Source organism: Pygocentrus nattereri, chromosome 11 (assembly GCF_015220715.1).
Source record: "Pygocentrus nattereri isolate fPygNat1 chromosome 11, fPygNat1.pri, whole genome shotgun sequence".
Lineage (NCBI taxonomy): Eukaryota > Metazoa > Chordata > Actinopteri > Characiformes > Serrasalmidae > Pygocentrus > Pygocentrus nattereri.
Window position 1 is genome coordinate 40,619,383 of NC_051221.1, and position 20,249 is coordinate 40,639,631.

The 20,249-nt window shown below is 42.6% G+C and overlaps 1 protein-coding gene across 27 annotated transcripts in view; it reads left to right on the forward strand.

Annotated features, from left to right (window-relative positions):
• The first annotated feature begins 5,141 nt into the window (after positions 1-5,141).
• Positions 5,142-20,249, forward strand: part of nrcama (neuronal cell adhesion molecule a) — a 118,789-nt gene continuing 103,681 nt past the window's right edge. For 14 of the 27 annotated variants that reach the window (XM_037542348.1, XM_017706486.2, XM_017706487.2 and 11 more), the window contains exon 1: positions 5,143-5,340. The gene's annotated coding sequence lies outside the window, so the exon portion shown is untranslated. Of the gene's footprint in view, positions 5,341-9,475; positions 9,568-20,249 lie in introns of all 27 variants that reach the window. The other 13 variants (XM_017706481.2, XM_037542353.1, XM_037542354.1 and 10 more) reach the window with 5 other exon arrangements.

Here is a 20,249-nt window from a genome sequence, read left to right on the forward strand (position 1 = left end):
TGTATTTTGTGTTTTGCCTATCCACATCATTTTGATGGTTAAGATTGAAGATATCCTGTAAAAGATCTTAATTCCTCAAATAACAGAAAATAATAGGCCACATCTATATTATACCTTGTTACAGCAAGATGTGATGACTGCCCTCATAGTGACCCTTTTACCTTCATTCTAATTGTAAGGCAGAAGAAAAACACACTAATAAAAAGTTAACTGCAGGTTTTAGTGCAGGCAGTAACATTAATCCCATTCCCTGCTCTACAAATAGGTAAGGTGGTGACTGTTTTCCTGGAATGAGCAGCTTTTACCTGTTAGGCCATTGATTTGCTCTGCCTGCCTGTTGGCCCACATCGCTGGAGTGGTCATTAGTCTATAAAACCGAACCTGAAGTAGGAAAGCCAACACTGTTAATGTGAAGTTCTCCTCTGATTCCTCCTCAGAAGAAACAAAGCCGCTTACATAAAGCAGTTAAACAGACCGCAGATTGGATTGTTTCAGCTCAAGAAGCGGTTTGTGAGAGTAACTCCAGTACAAAGGGTGACGCAGGTGGGCTTTCTTCATCCCAGCAGAACCTGGGATGCTGTAACTTAATTGACCATGAGGAATGTGTCTCATTCGAGGCTGGAAAAATTCACTGATGTGATAAATCCTGCAGATGAGTGTGAGAGGAGCCTGGAGGAGTTTGCTCTGCAGCGCAGTTACAGCTCCAACAAATAAACACTGACCCAACCTGCAGGTCAGAGCAGAAACCTGTAGCTGGAAATATTCATTAGACAAAAGGGGTGGACGATATGATGATATGCTGTTGCTATAGTGATAACTTCCAACATGATTTTCTGAGTATATCAATGGTATTAGAAGTATTTCTAGAACACAGATCTTAAGAAAACACACACAGGCCACTTTATTAGGTACTAATAACTAGGTAAAACAAATAGCTGATCAGCCAATCACACGGCCGCAACTCACTGCATTTAGGCGTGTAGAGGTGGTCAAGACAACTTGCTGAAGTGCAGACCGAGCATCAGAACGGGGAAGAAAGGGGATTTAAGGGGCTTTGAACGTGGCGTGGTTGTTGGTGCCAGACGGGCTGGTCTGAGTATTTCAGAAACTGCTGATCTGGGATTTTCACACACAACCATCTCTAGGGTTTACAGAGAACGGTCCGAAAAAGAGGAAATATCCAGTGAGCGGTCAGTTGTGTGGACGAAAATGCCTTGTTGATGTAAGAGGTCAGAGGAGAATGGGCAGACTGGTTCCAGATGATAGAAAGGCAGCAGGAACTCAAATAACCAACCAGAATCTCTGAGGAACGTTTCCAACACCTTGTTGAAAGTGTGGCACGAAGAATTAAGGCAGTTCTGAAGGTGAAAGGGGGTCCAACCTTTTACTATCACCTAATAAAGTGGCTGGTGAGTGTATACTGTACATGCAATTGTCAACATAAAGACAAAGCCAGGTCCCAGTCTGGCAAGTTTTTAGGTCCCAAAAAAGTAGACAAACTTCCAAGAAGCAGCAAACAAAGCACAGCGAACGGATTCTCAACCACTGGGCTGCAGAGCACAATTACACAATTACAATAACTCTGATCAGCTGAGTTTTGCTTGATTTAGTTTTATTACAAATACAGAGTGCCTAACTTTTATAAGTGCTTTTATTGTGTTGCTTTTAAAATAGCAGAGAAACACCAAAGCACATTACACTGTGTGCGCATGTAGGAATGTTCATGAATGAAGCTACCTGGTAGTGAATGACTCCGATCTTCTCTCTCCTGTTGCCACAGTAACCGAGGCTTCAGCTAGGAGCAACAAGACCCTGAGGAATGCAGATCCGCCTCTAGAAGTGATCCCTTGACAGCATCCCTCACTCATACGCATGAAGTGTGAATTTTTCTGTGTACACAATAACAATGATGCAGTTTTGAATATTATAGACCAATATTTTAGGTTTATAAAACATTACAAACGCCACCAAAAAGTATTTTAGATGTTTAATGCAATATTTCTAGTATGTTAAGATCAACGGTTTTTAAATGATCATCCTTACGGTCATTCTCTTTTCATTTCTGTCATCTTTGTTAGGTTTTCTGCCTCAAAATTTAATGACTTTTGAAACTAGAGGCGTTCCGGATAGTCATTTTATTTAGAACTTCATTCTTGATACACTGCATCTTTAAGAGTCATTTCAGAATCATCTACAGCTCTCTTTATTTTACTTGATGCTTGTAAAATGCCAGCTTCTTGGCTTTCTACGGATTATTTAAAGACATGCTTTATGTATACTGGGTGTAGTCCCCTTAACTGAAGTATATTCATTTGTAAATCACAATGAAAGTGTGCTCAAATTATTTAAAACACTACTCATGTCACACAATTAGTATATCACGTTACCACATACTTATGCACCTTTGTGCACTCAAATACATGCTTAGTGTACCAAATTATACACCTCTATTATAGTACACAGCATACCTAGTATAGAGGGGGCTCCAAAAGTGTAAGACCACACTGGAAATCTTGGATTTTACTCCATTAAAACCTGGCAAATTTGTGACCATGACCATGTTGAGGCCTCTACAGAAAGTTCAGAGTCTTCTCTCTTCTGTTGAATCTCATGTGCAGACTAATCTTGGCCTTTGCACAACAATGCAAAGCCCAGTTTCGCATCCGTTTCTTTTAGGTTTCTCTGCTCAGATGTTTCATTAAGAAAAGCATTCCTCATTTCCAGATTCCTGCCTTAGAGGAGATTCTCGCCTTTCACTGTGAGGGAAAGTTGGTTATCACTAAACATCACCCTGTCAGCTTTTGCTGTGTTTCTTCAGCCCTCCTTAGTCCTCATCTGTGCTCCATTATCATATTCTAACTCAGCCTTCTTCTGTTTTTTCTTCTTCATCTTTCTCTCCTTCTTCTCGGGCTCCTTCTGCAGAAGTTCGGCTCAACATCGCCATCTCTCCCTCTGCTCTCCCACCAGCTTTCCCTCCACCTTTCTCTTCTTTTTCTCCTCTAGCATGCTCTCCTCCCTGTCTGTCTCAATCAGTTGACTGGCTGTCTCCATCTTTATCTCTGCACTCTTTTGCTTCTTCTTCTCTGCTCATCTCCCTCTTAACCTCCTTTCTGTAGGTCAACCTACAGAACTTTGAACTGTGCGTTTGATAACAAGCCAGGTAGATTTTATACTGAAGGATGCAGCATCCATGATTTCCAGAAAGAATTTCAAATTCGTCAGACCACACGACACTCCGACTTCGCCTCAGTCCATCTTAAATGAGCTCAGGCCCAGAGAAGGTGGCAGCATTTCTGGATCCTGTGGTAAATGGTTACTTCTCGGCATGGTAGAATTTTAACTCTTAACTTTGTGTACAGATCGATGATACTGTTTGGAGCGAGAGTCTCAGAAGAATCTTGCTCTGTGAATGTCAGACATCAGTTAATTCAATTCAAAGTAACACATAGGCGTCATTATTCAAAAACTAGGTTACATAGAATCTACCCTACTGTTTCTCCTTTATGTGATCGATGTAAGTCTGCTGAGGACTCTCTTGCCCACCTTTTCTGGAAATGCCCAAATCTGTGTAATTTTTGGAGTGAAATGTTCAAGTGGTGGGCGGCACAGTGGCGTGGTGGGTAGCGCTGTTGCCTCACAGTGAGGAGGGCCTGGGTTCGATTCCCCGGCTGGGTGACCGGTGGAGTTTTCCTGTTCTCCCCGTGTCTTCGTGGGTTTCCTCCCACAGTCCAAAGATGTGCTGTCAGGCCAATTGGACATGCTAAATTGCCCCTGGGTGTGAGTGTCTGTGTGCCATGCAAATAGAATAAAATGTTATAGATCCAATCACATCACCTACATATAATACTGAATGTAATGTCCCTCTGTTCCCTTAGCAACTTTCTTTCTCTTCTTTTTCTCCTATACCATCCTCTCTTCCCCATCTGTCTCCATCAGTACTGAAGCATTCAGTGACTTTAAACATGTCAGTGCCATGGGATGCCATGTCACTTTCTGAAATTTCTGCCCTGCTAGATGTGCCCTAGTCAACTGTAAGTGCTATTATTGTGAAATGGAAGCATCCAGGAACAACACCAACTCAGACTTAATGCAGTAAACCATGCAGACTCACAGAATGAGGCCACTGAGTACTGAAAAACATTTGCCCCTGATGCAGAGTTCCAAACTGCCTCTGAACTGTGTGTCAGGAGCTTCATGTGATGTAAAGCATGACATCACTGGCCTCTGGAGCAGTGGAAATGTGCTCTCGTGTTTCACTATCTGGCAGTCTGATGGATGAATCTGGATTCGGCAGATGCCAGGAGAACTCCTACCAGAATTCATAGTGCCAACAGTAACATTTGGTAGAGGAGGGATAATGGTCTGGGCTGTTGTTTTTAGGGTTTGGGACCCTCAGTTCCAGTGAAGGATAATGTTAATACTACAGTGTACAAAGGCATTTTTGACAATTATGCTTCCAATTTTGTGGAAACAGTTTAGGAAGGACCCTTTCTTGTTCCAGCCTGATTGTACATCTGTGCACGAAGCAAGATCCATAAAGACATGGTTTGATGAATTTGGTTTGGAGGAACTCCAGTGGACTGACTTTAACCTCACTGAGCACCTCAGGACGAAGTACAGTTGATTGCCAGCCAGGGCTTCTCATCCAACATCAGTGACTTCACAAATGATCTTTGGACTGAATTGGACAAATTCCCACAGGCACACTTCAAAATCTTGTGGAGTCTGGAAGAGGGGAGGCTGTTATAGCTGCACAAGGGGGCAACTCTGTATTAATGTCCATGGTTTTGGAATGGACTGTTCAGGGAGCTCATACAGGTGTGGTGGTCAGGTGTCCACATACTTTTGGACACAGTGCCAATGCCATCCATTTCTACTGTTACAAGCTTGACATTTTCCAAAGGTTCTATACAGAACCATGTACAACACATTCTCCATCAATCAGAAGAACCATTTAATCATGAGATGGTTCCATACTGAATTCATGGTTCTGAACAGAAGCTTTGCATTTTCTAAGGATCCCTTGAAGAACCATCTTCTTGAGAGTGTAGTGTAAGAGGCGGGGCTTTGTGAGAATACGTGGAGGGAATGTACTTATGATTTACAGTAGTGGGCGGGGTTTGTCGGAATACGGGTGGGAAAAGAAATTCCACGTCGCTGCTTGTAGGACAGCTGGGAGAGAGAGAGAGAGAGAGACGCAGCGCGCTCTCTCAGGCTCTCAGGCTCAGGGGGATAAAAGCAGGAGAGCGCCTACCGGCTGGAGACGAGCCGCGGAACAGCGACCACTCGACCCCGCAGGAGGTTGGATGCGACGGAGGCTGGACGGTGAGCGGACAGCGGGTGAGTGAGTGGCGGAGCGGCGGCTTCAGCCTCAACACGCGAGATACGCCAAACCGTCGCTTCGCCTCACGCAGCTCCGCTCGAGCTGCAGAGGCGGATTTGCAATATGCGAGTCGCGCGTTTGGCGCAGTGCATGTGCCGAGGAGGAGGAGGAGGAGGAGGAGGAGGAGGATGGCGTGCGGTCGCTCTTTCCCCCATAGCAACCGATGATGTTGCAGATAGTGATGAACGGGCCACGGCAGGTGTTTGCGCCGCGAGGGAGGGACTGCCGAGGAAACCGTGTATCCGCAGGCTGTATGATCGAGATGCGTTCTTGTATTGTTGATGCATTATTGATAGAGAGGCCTGCTGCAGTGCTGACTGATGATGATGATGATGATGATGATGATGATGATGATGGTGATGATGACCATCTTGCTTATCGAGGCGTCACCGGCCCATATGCCAGACTGCCTGATCCATAGTTTTGGTCCTTTAGCCTCCCATTGTGGTCTGAAGGCAGTGATGGTGGCGGAGAGAGGCATCACTACCTGAGACCTGGTCCCTGTTTGAATGGGGATGTAGAGGGCAGGTGCATCGTTAGTCTTACAGTGCATATGGAGAAAACAGCCTCCTTTATTTGCAGTATCTGTGTCACACTGAGAAACTGGTTTAGACAGGGTGGAAGCATGCTGTGGCACCGCGTTTGTCTTTGGAGACATGTCCGTCTCGGTCAGCCCATAGAGACAGCGTGTTATTGTGGTATGGCCTACGTGTGGAATCTGGACGCAGCACTGGGCCTCAGCTCTGGATGAGAGTCGGGTGTCTGTATGTCTGGATGAAAAGGGAATGCCCTGATTTTCTTCTGCTGTGTGTAATCGCTGTTCTGTGAACAGTGGTGACGTGGTGATGTGAGGGGATAGATGTCTCGAGTGGCTTCCGTGGCAAACGAAGTAAGCGGGGTTAGAAAACAGTTCGGCTGTTGACCTCATCGCCTGTTGTCTCACTGAAGCAGGTGTGTCTATTGTCCACCCTGTGTACGGGTGCTTGACGTGTCCAGCATTTCTCAACTCCAACAATCTAGAAATATCGCTCCACGTTATATCTGACAAATATTTATATATTTATAAAAACAGTACTGTATGGTCCTGATCCTATAGGATCCTGTTTTTATTTTTCGTTCCTATAAGTGCGGAGCAAGCTCTACTTTGTGTGGCATGTGCAGTGAAGTCATTAGCTAGGATTTTATTCCCATGCTTTATTGCCTTATGCGACCTAAAGGCTGGCTAACTGTGGTGTGGTCGACTTCTGTTTTTAAAGCCTGAGGCTCGTTCAGCTCATGGTGGTAATGTAATATTGAGGTTCATACAAGGGTGTGAAAGTTAAACTAAAGTACATTCACACACACACACACACACACACACACACACACACACACACACACTAGCAGTAGAGGTCTCATCAGGTGTGTAATGATGATATTATTGTGTTTATGTAGCTTTTTGTCCACCGTGTTATTGATATCCATTCAGTTTCCATGAGTGGATGAGAATTGATGGATCGGAAAATGTGGGCCAGTGTTTTCTGTTGCTGCTGGCCATAGGGTATAAATATGGAAACCGCATTTAGCTGCTTTGTTAATGTGGAGAGCCGTACGTGTAAAGCTTCATCTCCTTCATAATCTGCCTCCATTTGCGGATTTCAAAGTAGTCCCTGGGAGTAGACACAAGTAAGCCTGGGCCTGGGCCTGCCTTGATTAATCGCAGGCTCACCTAATAAAATCAGCACACAATATTTATTAAGCAGCATTTTTAAGATAATAATTTCATTTGTTTTCCATGAGTGCTGTCGTTGTGTTGCGGCCGGTCAAAGCTACAGCGCTCTCCGCCAAGCTCCGCCTGCTTTTCTTTCGTTAGAAATAAAGGTACCATGCAGGTACATGATCGGTTCACCAAGGTCCAAACAGTATAAGTGTACCCTCAAAGGTACAGCAGTGGTTTTAAGGTCCAATTGTGACCCTTAAATAAGTTTTTCCTAGTGGAAAAGTCGTTTTTATAAACTGATGTTTTAAAAGAGAACAATAAAATCAAAGCCTGGAGGCGAGGCGGGGTGTGTGGAGTCAGTACAACTTAGAAAATACAATTTCAGTGGATTGTGGTTCAGTTATGCTCTCTGACTAAAGGTACTGAGATGTACCCCTGAGGGTCCCACCACAGTGACAAGAGGGGTACTGCCCCAGTGACAGTGTCGTACCTTTTTTTTCTGAGAGTGTACAGTTACTACTTAGCAACTGCCTCAATTGCCTCATTGCCTCAAGCCTTCAGTTCTTAATCACTGTGCCAGTGTTTGAATCTGAAGCTTGAATTTGAATTTGAAGCTGGAGGTGCCGTCAAAAGATGTACCTGGGGGTTGTGTAAAGAAAGAAAAAGCAAAGTTTAAGCTGTTGTTGTTGTCAGTGGTCTGCTACTTTTACAAAAGCTAGGATGGCAGTGTCAAAATATCAAAGCAGATGTCTACTTCAGTGCATCAGTTAAAGAGGCGTTTTCATACCCACTGTGGCATTATGTAAGCCTAAGATGATTAGATTTAGTTTCTGTGTTGTTTTCCCCTGTCTCAGCTGTGCATGTGGTGAGGGGATGGATGCTGTTAGTGAAGTGCTGGCTGTGTTTATGTGAGTCCAGCGGTCTGGTTAACATGTACACAGTCTTGCTATTGTTTTGCATCACCACAGAGTGGAAGCATTGGAATAGGTAAGGTGATGACTGCACTGTCGTCAGTTGTAAGCTGTACCCTGATGTTATGACACTGCAGGACATGGCACGTTTGGAAATTGTGTCTACCAAGTTGGCCTACCCACTTTTTCACAGGCCTACCCAAAAATGTATTCCTGCCTGCACCACAGGGTGATCTGCACAAAATATTTGCTTTAACTCTATAAGGAATCTGGAGCCTATATGTAGATGTCTTTTTGTAAATATTTGTGAATATGCAATAAAGAGAGGGAAAGAGTTGTGGCAAGGAATCGAAAGGAAGCTAAAAATGAGAGAATAAATAAAAGAAGCTGTAAGTTTTGAAGACAACTAGCTCAGATGTGCTGTGGACATTAAGGCTGAACGATTTGAGGGAAATCAGCACCTCTAAATCTGAGACCATGGTCCTCAGTCGGAAAAGGGTGGAATGCTCTGTCCGGGTCGGGAGTGAATTCTTGCCCCAAGTGGAGGAGTTTAAATGTTTTGGGATTTTGTTCACGAGTGAAGGAAGGATGGAGATAGAGGTTGACAGGCGGATTTGTGCGGACCCTGTCATGGTGAAGAGAGAGCTGAGCCAGAAGCCGAAGCTGTCAATTTACCGGTTAATCTACGTTCCGACTCTCACCTATGGTCACAAGCTTTGGGTAGTGACCGAAAGAACAAGATCACGGATACAAGCGGCCAAAATGAGCTTCCTCCGCAGGGTCGCCGGGCTCTCCCTTAGAGGCAGGGTGAGAAGATCGGCGATTCGGGAGAGGCTCGGAGTACAGCCGCTGCTCCTCCACGTTGAGAGAAGCCAGTTGAGGTGGTTCGGGCATCTGGTAAGGATGGCCTCTGGAAGCCTCCCTAGGGAGGTGTTCCAGACCAGTCCGACGGGGAGGAGACCCCGGGGGAAGACCCAGGACACATTGGAGGGTTTATATCTCTCGACTGTCTTGGGAATGCCTCGGTATCCCTCTGGAAGAGCTGGAGAAGGTGGCAGGGGAGAGGGAGGCGTGGGCCTCTTTGCTTAGGCTGCAGCCCCTGCGACCCAGACCCGGATAAGCAGTTGAGGATGGATGGATGGCTGGATGGATTTGAGGAAAATGTTTAATTACAATTTTTCTCACCAGTATTACGTTTGCAATTGAAATGCAGTAATATTCTATAAATTAATTTCCTGGCTTGTTTTTTTTTTCACCCAAGACGACCAGAATATCCACTTTTGCTGGCAGGAAACCTGAAAGCTGAGTGTGTCAGACTACCATATAGTTGTGATAGTTGTGATGTCACATTGGTCCAGCCCATCTACAGGCAATTCTCAAGCTCTGTGTTATTAGTTTATTTTGTTTTCCATTTAAAATGTGTTAAGACAACATTGTTGATAGTGTATTATGTAATAAAAATTGCCTTACATTATCTTACAGCTCCTGACTTCATGATTCAATGGACCTGATTAAACTTGGGATTTACATGCATTCTGGGTGATCCGATCATAAATGGACAGCGCTAAGTACAGGTATGAACGTAGGGGTACACTGTGTCTCGGGGCTTTATAGTGTAAACGCTAACGCGCCTTGAAAGACACATTGGCAGTTCGTGTAGTCTAAACGTTTGTAGCAGCTCTTTCATTTATACAGAAACAAATTTGCGGTACATTTTTGTCTGACAGAAAATGCAGCAAGACGCTGATGTAGTAAATGTGGGTGGTATCCTTCCTCCAGTCTCAAAATCCGGTCCCTGAAGAGGCATTTGAGACACATGCAAATGCCAAGTGTGAACGGCTGTACATCTCACCTTCTGTTTATGATTAGGTCACTGAAAAACGATGTTAATGCCAAGTGTGAGCAGGGCTATCTTCTTTGATTCTGACCCACAGCAACCAGTTTTGAATCCAAGCTTGATCCTAGTCTCAGACGCTCTGTTTCCAAGAAGGTTTGCACACAAAGCTGGCCACAGCCAAAATTGTCAGTTGCATTCTGATTGGCTATCCACACGTCCTTGTACATGCACTTCTGTGCAGTGTACAAAACCACATACCACCATACACTCTCAGAAAAAAGGTACTAAGCTGTCACTGGGGCAGTACCCCTCTTGTCACTGGGGTGGTACCTTCAAGGGTACATCTCAGTACCTTTAGTCAGGGACCATAATTGTATCATAATCCATTGAAGTCATATTTTCTAAGTACTGAGTCCACACACCCCATCACACGTGCATACGTTCCACCTGGGAAAAACGTATTTAAGGTGCACAATGGGACATTAAAACCATTGTTGTACCTTTGAGGGTACATTACATTGTTTGTACCCTATTGAAGGAAAAATATACCTGCACAGTACCTTTATTTCTAACAGTGTACATATATAATAGTATGCCAAAAGCACTACTCCACTATTAGAATTCCATTTATTATTGTAGTATGTATAGAGTAGTAGTAAGCGGTTTTGGATGCAGGGAATGTTTTGTTTTTTGCTGTAAAATTTTTGTCAGCAAAAGCAAACGGCTACTTGCATTGCACATTTCGATGAAAAATCACATATCTGCCGTATCTTATGCTGTGCAAAAGCATTACGTTCTCTGTGACAACACCTGTTGTAAAAAGCGCTATATAAATAAACTTTGCTTGCTTGCTCTGCAGGTATGTGGCTAGCTAGTCTAACCTGAACCAAACCCTGAAAAAATGGCAAAAAAAAAACTGAATCCAAAGTGAACCCAAATTTTCAGAGTATAAAGAGCCTCCACATAATGTAAATATTCCAGGAAGAACCCTTAAGTTGATTGATGAAAGGTTCCTCATACAGATCTTTTTCGAACATGGCTCTTCAGGAACCCGAGGGGTTGTGTTTCTATAACGTCACTCATGAACATTGTATGACACTTTGTTAAGAATGAATCAGTGAGGAACCCTCAGGTCTTCAGAAATGGCCTAATCATTTCTGGAAACTTCAAAAATACATTTTAAAATTTGTATTCAGAAGAATCAGGCCTGTATTTAAACTCTGCAACTATTACAGTACTACTCTTGTTTCATTCCAGTGTTTTGAGTGGAAGCAAAAGGGTTCAATTCTCAAAACCCTGAGCCAAAAAGGAAAATCAGGAGTTGTTTTTCTCTGTGATATTCAGTATGCGAAATACCCCCTGGTATTCATGGGGGTCCACATGTTGGCTGACTTCTCAAGTGTCAGCGGGCTGCACTGATTGGTTTAACAGTTCTTCTGAAAATGCTCTTTTCTAGTTTGGTAATAAACCTTTTCATACATGAGGTCTTACACATCTACTCTTCTGTCTTTGGGTTGATAAGTGAGTACCAGTTTGCTCTTTCCTCCAGTATCCCAGGCATAGTAACAGTTGCGAGGCTATGAAGGACCAACTGGGTGAACTAGTTTGCTACAGCGCCACCTTGAGGCAGACCAGTGCTGCAGCTCTAGTTAGATAAGAATAGCAAATTTATTTTTTCCTCTAATGGACAGCATAACTTCATAAGAGTTTTAATTTCGGGGAAGCAAAAGATTTTGGGACATTCAGAGGTCCAATTAGGCGGGCCCAGATATCACAGGTATCTAGGTAGACATAGAAACAGATAAACACGCTCTTCTATTGATTAAGATTTCAAGAACTGAAGAGAAGTCCGGACACATTAGATAAACCAATGAGAGAGGAATTAAGCAATCATGTTTTGATGTCCAGTAGATGTCCAGTTTTTGCGAGGAAAGGTGTCACTCTAGGTCTTTGTCATGCCTCAGGCGGACTCAGACACTATTTAAGACTGGGGTATAGTCGGGTTCAGTGTGAGGTATTGCTTCTCTACCAAGAACATACTGAGCGGTTATCTAGAGTTTCTATGATTGAACGTTATGACCCTTTTCTTTCTCGTTTATACCGACTTCGTCTTTAGTCTCACCCTCTCGTACTTTTGCTGGCAGTTTTTGGCTTTTGACTACGAAATCTGTCTATCCACGAGATTCTGTGTGCTTCGTTTTTGCTGTGATTGGTTGGTTAGTTAGTGAGTGTAGTGGTTAACACCTCTGCCTTCTACGCTGTAGACTGGGGTTCAATCCCCCACCAGGGCAAGCACCCTACACTATACCGATAAGAGTCCTTGGGCAAGACTCCTAACACCACCTTGGCCTCCCTGTGTAACATGATCAAATTGTAAGTTGCTCTGGATAAGAGCGTCAGCCAAATGCCATAAATGTAAATGATTTCTGATACCAACCCTAGCCTGTTTTTTGACCATTCTCTTTGCCTTCGGATATTAAACCTGTTTTGCCTGTCCCTCCGCGCTCGTCTCACCCCTGTCAAACGTCTTCTGAAAGTATTCTGCCAAAAAATGTTCGCTTAGAGTTACCAAACCTCTACTAGGTCCCACAGTAGAAGGAATGTTAGCGTTATAGTAGACGTAGGTGTTTTCCCTCAGGTTTTAATTAAGTTTTGTCAATTATGGCCCAAATTGAAGGCCTAGCTTTGATAATCATGATTCACCACTGAAATTAATTATTTGCTATGCAAAATTGCCTTGAAATTCAGGTTCGAACCCAACTTGACCTTGACAGACATTCTTCTGTCTCTGGTAAGCCCAGACATTGGCCCACCTCTTTGTTCCGGCTTTTGTTTCTGTACAGAGGGAGAACTCTGCTGAGTCACACTCAGTCCAGAATCAGCGAATCTCACTTCTCATCACTTTACAGGCCACTGGGACATCTCGGCCTGCCCTGAATAAGGTAGATGATCTACTGCTGACTTAGACGTCCTTCATTTTTCAGCCTTATGTGTAGGCCCCATGTGAGGGAACAACATGAACCAGATTCAGCAGAGGACGCTGTAGTGTTAGCCTGCATTTGCATGACATGCATTGACATCAGCACTCCTCCGCTTCTCTTCGGACTTTGGCAGGTCATCTGGCCGTGCGAGTTTAATTACTCAGCAAATCGGTGGTTTCTGTCCTGCTTTTTTACTGCATCAGAGATTTAAAACATGATTTTTGCCCTGGGCAGCTTAGTTCAGAGCTCTTCCGTGGCTCTGACAGAGTGGGTAAACTCTGTTTGCTTGGTTGAAAGCTTTTTTAATTCGCAGTTGCTGGGAAACTGATAATCTTACACATAATATAACCGTTTATTTGCTTTGGTTGTTTTCTTTCGCTTTCCAAAGGTGACGAATAGAAAAAGGATCTGCTCACAAAAATAGTTTGTTTATTGATGAAACACATGCGATCAAGCATAATCCAACGATGGTAGATGGACATATCGTCACTGTACAAACAAAACCATGCATCTCTGTTTGACAAATGTCCTTTCATATTGTGTAAAAACTTCATTATGAATGGAGAAATAGACAAATAGAAATACTTCAGGATCTACATAGAATAAAATATTTTTACATTAACTTGTATTAAAGGTTAAAGGGCAGGGGGTTTGGGGGCAGTCGTGGGCTGGAGGTTAGGGATCTGGCCCTGTGACCGGAAGGTCGCCGGTTCGATCCCCAGGGCTGACAGTCCATGACCGAGGTGTCCTTGAGCAAGACACCTAACCCCCAACTGCTCCCCGGGCGCCGTGGATAGGGCTGCCCACCGCTCCGGGCAAGTGTGCTCACTGCCCCCTAGTGTGTGTGTGTTCACTAGTGTGTATGTGGTGTTTCACTTCACGGATGGGTTAAATGCAGAGGTGGAATTTCCCCAGTTGTGGGATCAAAAAAGTCTTACTTACTTAAAGGGGGATTCCAACAGTCCTTGAGATGTAAACAAAGTCATTCAGAGTGGTTTGATGTGAAATGGTTCATAGTGCAGAAATGTACAGACTCAGATTCCTTTAGAGTGGTGGTGATAGGAACCAGGAGTCACAACGTCTATAACCATTTCATTCACTACCAAAAAAGTCTGGTAAACCTACACGTGCCTTCTGTTTTTATATGTAATGATGATGATGGTAAAATAGTCATGAAGAAATAAATAATAATAAATGAAACATTTGAAAAGTTTTACCTTACAGTGCTCTGCGTGTAACCCTCTGTGATAAGTGGAATAAAATAAATGGGTTAAAATACAGTCAGAAATTTATCCCAAAACTCTCAGAGAACAGCATTTCATGTAATAACTTTCTGTGAGGGAGCTTTTAGAGGCATAAAGCTCTTCAGACCTCTGGTTCACCACCGCTGTGAGTAAATCTGGCTTGGCAAGTTTCCTCAGAATGAAGCACTTCAGACCAAACCGCTCTGAATGACTTTATTTACATCAGCATCATTTAATTATGTCGAAAATTGGTGGAGTTCCCCTTTAAGAACGTTTTGGCCTTTTCCTGTAAAGTTCCTGTTTTTGGATAGACTTGGTTTTGACTTGGGCAGCAATGATATCTCCTAAATTTCAACAGGAAGCACTTCCTGTATTCGTGGAATAATTTAGACAAAAATAATCAGACTCTTTCTCTAGGCCACCAAACGATTAGAGGAGATTAAGGTCAAAGACAACACAAGAATTATAGAATATGTCCACTGCAGCATTGTCAGCGCTTCTTCGCCACACAGCCAATGGTGGTTTGCTGTCACATGGGCCGGATTTTCCAGAAGGCCCAATGAGTGTTCAGAGCCTTGGAAGATAATTAGTGGGCGTGTCGTGGGGTAATTGATTCTGTGAAACTGTGATGAGCATGCAGTGCTGAAAGGGTCACGTCAGCAGTCCTCTGGGAGGGGAATCCTGCATATGGTAGCTTGTTTTTCTCTGCATGACAGACCAGGGAAACGCTCAAAGGATTTACATTGCAATGTCTAATTCTAATTCTATTAAATGGGATTTTACTGGATTTTTCGATTAGTTGCATCGCTTAAAGGGGAATTCTACCATTATTTCCAAATGCATCATTAAATAGTTTAGATCCAAACAAAGTCATTCAAGATGGCTTGATGTGAAATGCTCCATTCTCAGAATTTTCACAGTGGTGGTGATGGGAACCAGACATCTGAAGTTTTTTGTAAAATCTATTCACGACAGAGAGGTACACACAGGCCGTTAGAAGACAACATATGGGCAGGTTAGGGAACTGGCCCTGTAACCGGAAGGTTGCCGGTTTGATCCCCAGTGCCGACAGTCCATGTCTGAGGTGTCCTTGAGCAAGACACCTAACCCCCAACTGCTCCCAGGGCACCGTGGATTGGGCTGCCCACTCAAGTGTGTGCTCACTGCCCCCTAGTGTGTGTATTCACTAGTGTGTATGTGGTGTTTCACTTCACGGATGAGGAGAAATTTCCCTGTTTGTGGGATTAAAAAAGCATCACTTAACTTAAAATAGTACCCGAAGAAAACTTATTTATTGATTATCATTATGACCACGTGTAGGTTCATTGGCGGTTTGGTATATATATGTGTAAATAAAATGCCAATATTTGTGGTGTAGACATCACCTCCTGGTTCCTGTCAGCACCACTGTAAAGAAATCAGAGTTGTTAAGTTTCTCTCTACCACTATACGTCATACCACCCTGGATGAGTTTGTTTACATCTCAAGCAGTGAAAATGCCACAGAAAACTGCAGAATGTTGACTAATTTATAGAATCCATCAGTCCATCAGTCAGACTCTAGCAGAAGTTTTGTATTCACTTATTCTAATAGCTCAACCAGTGTATTTGATTGTGTGGAGCCACTTATTCCTTCTTGCCACACTTGCTGAAATATGGACGTTTGAGTCACAGACATATGAAATTAGCAGTGTGTCTGCCTATAGTGAGAAAAGCTTTTATGCAAAATGATGAATTGATTTCTTCTCACATCTTGGCTTAAAAGTCTGACTCAGGAATGCACTAGATCCCTAGAATGCACACTCAATCATTTGTCACTGAGATGATTGGATCTCTAGCAGGCATGCTGTTGTCTATCTGTCTATATCTGCCCTTGTCCTAATTCTTAATCTGATGTCAGTATAAGACTGTCTAGCATTTGCTGTTCTGTATCCAGTTCTGTGTGAAGGAAAATTAAAGCGTTAAGACTTATTTTACTTTACATTAGGTTTATCTTGAGTGCATGCAGCTGAACATAATGCAGACGTGGAACTTCAACTTGCTTCTGTGTGACTCTCTGCGGTAAAACAACTAAAGAGGCTGGGTGTTGAAAATGAAGAATTATGGCATCTTTTTCATTTTAAATTTCATTTTAATTCTGATTTCCCGACTGGTATGTCTGTCATAGCTGCTCTTCAGTAAAGGTAGATGTGCACTATGTGAAATATTACTCGAGTGAAAGTGCTCTATCTATATTTCTACTTGAGTAAAAGTAGACGTACTCTTTATAAAGTACTAAAAGTACTCCATCTCAATTGTCCCTAAAATAAAAGTGTAAAGGTTCTTGCTTGTGAATGCACTTGGCTATCTAGACTAAAAGTACTTTGGGTTATCAAAGAAGTCGTGGTCTGGGATACAGACAGATACTGTTAATAAAAACAACAAAACAACAAACAACAAACTCAAAACTTTATTTTTCTTACATTATTTTTGAAATAGTGTAGTTTGGTATAACTGCCGCTCCGTAATGGTACTGAATGTAGTCCAGCAGCGATGTTGACCGCCCCAAAATTTATATGCCTTGCTGGACCCAACATGTCCACTTTATTAGGTACACCTGTTCAGTTGCTTGTTAACACAAATAGCTAATCAGCCAATCACACGGCCGCGACTCAGTGTATTTATACTGTTAGAAATAAAGGTACCATGCAGGTACATGATTCATTCATCAAGGTACAAACGATGTAAGTGTACCCTCAAAGGTGCAACAGTGGTTTTAAGATCCAACTGTGCACCTTACATACGTTTTTCTTAGTGGAAAAGTAGATATTTGTACTTTTTCATAACCGAATTGTTTTAAAACAGAACAATAAAATAAAAGTCCTGGAGGCGAGGCGGGGTGTGTGGAGTCAGTACAGCTTAGAGCAGATCATTTCAGTGGATTCTGGTTCAGTTATGTTGACTAAAGGTACTGGGATGCACCCCTGAGGGTACCACCACAGTGACAAGAGGGGTCCTGCCCCAGTCACAGTGTCGTGCCTTTTTTTCTGAGAGCGTATAGTGGCGGGCTCTAGCCATAGAACTTTTTGAAGCGGAGAAACTTCCTGTCATCCCTGGAAGTGCCTGGGAACAGGATGAGAAAAAAGGGAAAAAGTTATATTTAATAATGTGTACATATAATACTTTATTTACTTATGCTAAAACATAGAGTTTTAATGGGGCCTTTAAAAGCTGCACTAGAATAAATTCCATACTATCTGAGAAAATGTGCATTTTTTCTGCATAGCTTAAGTGTCTGGGTGGTTTAAATAAAATAAATTCAGAAAATTCTGAAAATGTAATTCTACATGTCTTTCCAAAAGCCTCAATATCTGAATCCCAGAGTGACTCCATTCTAACAACGGAAAACCTTGTTTTTTCTGTATGTAACATGTGCACGGCTTTGGAAATGGCTTGTTTCTCCAGCAGAGAGCGCTGTTTGCACATAAGTGGCCATGAATCTGCACCAGAAGAAGCTAATGAGTGCACATGCTTGCAGTAACAACTATTAACAATGGGTGAGGTAATATTCAGCATATTTTGGGTTACTGAGGTGATGCCTGTTGCCAAATAAGAGGTGTTGTAACTCTACTACCTTTCTTACCAGGATACCAAGTATCGAACTAGGACACATGGGTGGAGGTAGAGGTAGAAAGACAATATATTGGTCTAGCAAATCATCAGAATTGATCGTCAGAGCTCCTCAGAACTCCTCCTTCTTTCAGGGGTACCATTGTGTGGTGGGAGATGGACGCAGGTACTCGGGCAGGGTGCTGCACTGGGTGCTGTGGCTCTAGTTTCATTTCCTTACGCACTCATACAAACTGCCTCCCGACACGTTAGCAGGCAGTGTCCCACTGCTGCGAGTGCTGCAGTGTTTTGGTGTCTTTTAGTGCTCTCTGCATGCAGGCTGGAGTGGGTGGCTCATGTGCTGCATTGCACCCGAGTTTGTTCCTCTGCATCCGTTAGTTTCAAGTTTATTCGTCGTTTGCACAACATGTCAAGACATAAATGCATTGAAATGCTTGTGGTGAGGCTCAAGTAATCAATCTACAGAAAATATGTAAAAAATATATATATATCCATCCATCCATCCATCCATCCATCCATCCATCCCCTAAGCCGCTTCTCCGTCAGGGTCGCAAGGGGGTGCTGGAGCCTATCCCAGCAGTCTTCGGGCGAAAGGCAGGATACACCCTGGACAGGTCGCCAGTCCATCGCAGGGCAGACAGACAGACACAGCCACTCACACCCAGGTGCAATTTAGCACGTCCAATTGGCCTGACTGCATGTCTTTGGACCGTGGGAGGAAACCGGAGAACCCGGAGGAAACCCACACAGACACGGGAAGAACATGCAAACTCCACACAGAGAGGTCACCCGGCAGGGGAATCAAACCCTCCTTGCTGTGAGGCGACAGTGCTACCCACCGTGCCACCGTGCTGCCAAGATATATCGCTGTTGTCAGAAGAAAACCTGGTATCTCATTTTTCAGTTTTTGACATAGTTTGAAAATACCTATTACATTTTACATTGTGTGGAAATTTCATAAAGAATGGACCAAAAGAAAGCATCCAACATGACTTGGGGGAAAAAAGTCTGGTTTCTTTGACTTACATTAAAAGTAAAGTATGTTTTTTCCTTCTCCTGTAAAGTTAACATTTTGGAGATACAGGGTTTTCTTCCAACAACAACAATGTATATAATTTGAAATATATTAAATATACACACCAGTCTAGAGAAAATATACACTGTTGTTTTTTAAAGTGGTTTAGTGTTAAGGTGTTACGAAGTATTACAGAATATTTCAAAGTGCCGCTCATGTCAGCTGCTGACACCCTGTGATCAAAACCTGACCTTTTAATGAGAGATAACCCCCTGAAGAACAGGCCTGCCTTTATTTAACTCGTTTATTGCACAAAAAAAAAACAGTCATCATTGATTAGTGTAATTTCTGGGTGCAGAACATCCTGGGTAATTTTAACTGTCTGTTAAACTGCTTTTATCACACTCATTACTGCAAGAGAAGCTTCTTATATGTGTTCCTTAATCTGGAATAACTCTATTTATGACAGACAAGTGACCGGTGAAATCTTTGAATTTGCAGAAATGCAAACCTAAACATATTGGATTGCGCAATGCAAAAAACACGAAATACAAAAAATCATTATGAAACAGGCAAGACGGTGTCCACTAATCAGTCTTTATCAAATATTATAGATCTTCCCAAAGTGTGGCTTGTGGCCCAAAGTTGGACTACAACGGCATTCGAGCTGGCCTGCCAGAAACCCCTCCACCAGCGGCAGTACAACCAAATTGGTCACACTTTATTTGGATGGTCCCCTGTATAAGATCTGCAGATACTTATATTATTAACAAGCTTTCTGGTGATAATCAGTTGATTATCAGCAACATTAAGGTTAGGGTTAGGTTTAAGATTAGGTGTAGGTTTTGCCTTGATGTTAGGGTTAGGGTCAAGTTTAGGGTTAGAGACTAATTTAATAGTCGAGGTCAGTTGCATTTAATAGATATTTAGTTAAAAGTTAGTTAAAAACAGAGTAAGCATCTACAGTGAACCATCCAAATAATGTGTTACCACAATTTTTTATGCTATATGCAACATATACTTTTCATATTTTTGAAGTGTGTTAGTATGAAAATTAGTGTAATGTTTTAAAATCTATTTTAACTAAAAAAAATTCATATAAACTTAAAAACTACCTTCTTTATTCATATATTGTTTTGCTCTTTGGCTGTTGACTTTGATCCCCCAAGACGAAGGTTTTATACACACTTAAAAGCTTTGAAAAGTCAAAAACACAGTTACAGTTGAGGGACACCAATAATAGCAGCAGAGAATCTGCAATATAGATTTTATTTCTAATTCAGTGTATAGTTTGCATAAACTAGGTCATATGTAGTAAAGTGTCAAACCAAGAGTAAGATTTAAACAGGATGTTACACTGTAATTTTCTTTTTTTGTGGATAGGTTTTCTTTCAAAATGTGGCTGGTGTGTTTCAGATTGTTGTTTCTCCAGGTTGGAATGGCTTTGTATGCATGTGTGTTAATGAAAATAAGTGAAAAACAAAGCTGGAGTTAAAAAAACGGCACTCCTAAGATAAAAGACCAGGTAGACCAGCACAACTGTCACCATCAGATAGACAGCATTTAAAGCT